We start from the raw sequence: 4,471 nt of genomic DNA, 5'->3' as shown, positions 1-4,471 counted from the left end.
TCTAGGTTGTTCTTGTCTGACAGGTAAAGGGTACAGGTTTGGCAGTTTTTCTAGCTGCTGTTTCGACTGACAGTACAGGAGGTCTAACTCTTTGGTAATATTTAGAGCAGATGCTCTATTATCAGTTGTATAATATCAAGATGGTTGTAGTTCCATTTTATGCATGGTAAGGGATTCTGCAGTTTTTTCGGTGGACTTTCCCAGTGCCCCTACCATCTAAACAAATTTCAGCTAATAGTCTACTTATGTGTGCACATTTGGCATAAAATTTACTCATTCGATAAACCAACTTTGCCCTTAAACTAAAAAGAAATAAAATGAAATGACATCCGAAAAAAAAAACACGTTCAAACCAGACACCAACCCAAACAAAACCAATTCGCCTCCTCTCTTAAGGCTCGCATTCACCAATATCCGTGGGCTTAAAAGTAGATTATGTAGATTCTTTTCTTCTAATAAACTCTCCGGATATCCTAGCATTAAGTGAAGCTAACCTGCACTCCTCAACTCTCTCTAACTGCTTTAACATGACAGGATACCCCCCCCTCTGCCGTAAAGTCTCAGACAAATACATGCACGGATTTGGAGTCTACATTTGTAACACTCCCCCCATTACTAACGAACATAGTCTAGAGTCAGATAACTAGGCTTTTAAGTGCTTTAGACTAATCTTACAACATTGTGTTAGTGCTTATATTTTTTTCTAATGTTTTCTTTCCAATCAGAATTGTACCCTCATCAAAAATGTCTCTGGCAGTATAGATGCAGCACTCTTCTTAGATACTAACACCCAGGTATCTGTATGTGGGGGTTTTAATGTCCACCAAAGTAGTTGGTTTTGTTTCTCGAGTTACACAAATGCAGCTGGTAGCAGCAAGCATAGCTTCTCTATAACTCATTTCCCAACACGGAGAGTCATGTTCCTGACTTGCCTTTCAGATTGTGAAGATCAGCAAGTCTAACTTCTAAATCTATTCCTAACGACAGTATCCGAGGATTGTGTGACGAATGTCCATAGTCCACTCGGTAACACCGATCACCTTCTTATATTGGTTGGCATCACCCTAAATTCTCGACACCTAGCTGAGGAACCGTTGCTCAAAAGACAAGGTGTTGATTATGAAGCCATTAGAGAATACATCAAAGATATCCCATTGACTAATATATTTTTATTTCTGCTGAACAGTTTGCGAATGAGACAGCGGACTGATGCAAAGTATGTCCCGATACGGAAGTACTATAGCAACCTCCATTTCCGCAATAGTTTGCTTGAACTTGTGCAATTGCGTTTGTGATTATGAAACGTATCGAACTGCAGAACATAGAAATTAATGATTTCTGGAAAATTTGTAATAGTGTGGTGGACAATCAACAATTTCCTTACTATCCAACAATCATGAGGTCACTTGCACGGAAATCAAAACAGTTGACCTGCTTGCTCGGTGGTTCGCCCCCCCCAACACTACCTTAGATCCCACAAATTACTCCCTCCCAAATTTCCCTTTTTGCGTAAAGAAGCCATACTCATAGATCTGAAAATCACCCCTTCTCATGTCCATGATGCCACAAAAAAACATACGCGTTTCCAATACATGTGAGCCTGATCTCATCCTTGCCATCCTAATAAAGGCATGTTTTGCTGAGGTAACCCCTGTCCTCTTTAAACTCTTCACCAAATGCCTAGTCAAGTCTTGCTTCCCTGATAGCTGGAAAATTGCCTCCGTTGTATTCAATAATTCTGGCGAAAGAACTAACCCGTTTGATTATCGATTTATCAGCCCCCCCCTTTTTTTGCTAAAATTTTGTCTTTAATTACTCAAGCACTAGTCCATCATATTGTAAAGCCAAGCTTCTTTTCTGACCAATAATATGGATTAAGACAGGTGCGTTCCATTTTAACTGCCATCTCTGGGCATATGTACAATGCACTGGATAAGGTGAGGGAAGCTAAAGCTGTAGCCCTTGATATATTCAAAACTTTTGACAAGATTTGGCATGAAGGACTTCACACGAAAATTAAACTCTATGGTATTTCTAGACGAATACTCAACATAATCAGATCCTTCCAAGACAAGAGAAAATCCATGTTGCACCCGATTGCCGTACGTTTAAACAACATATTAATGCTAGTGTACTAAAGGGATCGATCATTAAACTTTTATTATTCCTGATATTCATAAATGACCTCCCTGTTAAAATTGTATCTCGGATGGATATTTACAGATAACATCAATCTCTATAATAGACATGAAGGAAAACCTCATAGTACTCATATGCAAGGCAATGACAGAAACCCCACAAAGCAACCTTCAGTCTATCGTAGAAAGTTAACATTTAATTTTATTAAGACTAAGCTTCTATCTTTTAAAAACTACAAAAACCCTTCTCAAACACCGATTACCATGGCAAATAACACCCTATTTGATCGCCCATTTTTTTTTTCAAACTCCTCGGCCTAACATTCACAGGCAACATGAATTGGAACAAATACATTGAGGATATTGCCAAGGCTGTTGCAAAGAAGGTAGGCTCCTCCTATAATGGTATCCTATCTTAAAGCCACAATTCGTCCATGCATGTCGTATCGTTGCCATGTCTGTGCTGGTGCATCTACCATTAGTCTCTCATTCTTAGGCATGGTTCAAAAAGAATATCAAATCAATAGGTCCCGCACTTTAGGCCAAGCTCCAACCTCTGTCCCATCGCTGCCTGTTTTGCAAATACTTTAAATGGAGTGTGTTCTGATGAATCCATAGCAATTGCGCCTCCTTAATGTACGTACTTCCGACTAACCCAAACAAGCAGCAAAATCTCACAACTTCAATGTTGAGGTTACTAGATGCAGGAAATACTACTACTCTAATAGTTTCTTCCCTCGGACTGTTAGACTTCTTGTTTCCTGTTTCCCTGACTGTACTAACCTGCTGAAGTTTGAATGTAATGTGAACAGTCATCTGCTGTTCAACTCCTTATAGTCCCACGTTAGATAGGATCACAAATAGATAGTATCTCCTTACCTTTCAACTAGCAATATAATGTTTGGGGATGAAAAAGGTAAATAAATAAACTTGTAGAAAATATACCATGCGTCAAAATTTGGATTGTTGATAAGCGTTTTTGCTAGCTGTTCGAAGTTTGCAAGTTTCTGCAAAACATACTCAGCCTGGAGACAGAATAGTCTTTAGTTTGAAGAATAGTTGTTTTTAAAAAATGCATACTAAAATCGTCAAGGGTGTGAGTTCCATTATAGAAACGTTGATTTAATTTGAATAAAATAAAATACGCATCAAGCGCGCTTGAAAGCCAAATCATAACGTTATACTAGGAAAATAAACACATATTTTATTTGTTTGAAATTTATATGAATTTCAAATAAAATACTTGTTTATTTTCCTAGTATAATGTGATTTGGCCTTCAAGCGCACTTGATGCGTATTTTATTTTATTCAAATTAAATCAACGTTTCTATAATGGAACTCCCACTCTTGACGTTAATCTCGCGTTGCCAACGCACAGTTCCAACATTTCAAAACACAACCGCTGAGATACAATGCGCGGCTCTTTACAAACAGACTTTTCTTTCTCCAACTTTACAACATGGCAAGAAAGAAGAAGACAAAGAAAGAAAGAAAACGACATACTGAGGATGGAGTTTGGCTCCAAAATATATTTAAATTATAAATTTCAAACAAGTAAAATATTTGTTTATTTTCCTAATATTACGTTGTGATTAGGCTTACAAGCGCGCTTGATGCATATTATATTTTATTCATACTAAAATCATTATTTTTAAATCGATGCCTCAGCTCAGTCTCGAAAGACAAAGTAATTATGTGGCAAGAGTTGCGCCATCTCCAACCGCACCTCCTGTGAATCGGCACTGCTTGAGTCCAGTGGCAAGGAGAAGTCCAGGACGACTGTAGACAATGCAGAGATAAGCGGAGAGCACATACAGCACCTGGAAACCCCAAATGGTCACCCATCTGTAACTAGCCAGGCTCATCGTTGCTTAACTTCGGTGATCTGACGGGAACCGGTGTGTGAAACGTGATTATGCTGTATATTATTTTAAAACGATGCATGTAATTCTCCCTTCCAACCAAATAGCGTAAATGTCCGTTTATTATACTTACAATGGTCCACAGGTTCAAAGCGTGTACCGCAAAACATGTTGAAATATTCTCTGCAGCGTTGCAATTTTACATCAAAAAGTTGCGGATACGGACATTCCATAGTGTACGGTTCATTATGTCTCCATCCAGAGAGGCCAGTTGTAAGACTGCAGTTGTAATACCAATGGCACTGGGTAGCATGCGGAAAAATGCCTTTATGTCCAAAGCATGGATGACCTGTTAATAGATTGACAATTGAAAGAAAAATTAAGTATGCATGAATTTTGTTGCTGACACTTCTTCAGTTATGAGAATATGCATAGCATATATATCTTTATGCAATTACTAACAAAATGTGA

General features: G+C 38.3%; 1 pseudogene; it reads right to left on the bottom strand.

Annotated features, from left to right (window-relative positions):
- Positions 1–3,946: 3,946 nt before the first annotated feature.
- LOC145275421 (5S ribosomal RNA) lies at positions 3,947–4,064 on the bottom strand (annotated as a pseudogene).
- Positions 4,065–4,471: the final 407 nt, after the last annotated feature.

This window comes from Euprymna scolopes, chromosome 4 (genome assembly GCF_053919585.1).
Source record: "Euprymna scolopes isolate OS-2025 chromosome 4, ASM5391958v1, whole genome shotgun sequence".
NCBI lineage: Eukaryota > Metazoa > Mollusca > Cephalopoda > Sepiida > Sepiolidae > Euprymna > Euprymna scolopes.
The sequence above is the reverse complement of the archived record's forward strand: the minus strand, read 5'-3'. Positions and strand labels throughout refer to the sequence as shown.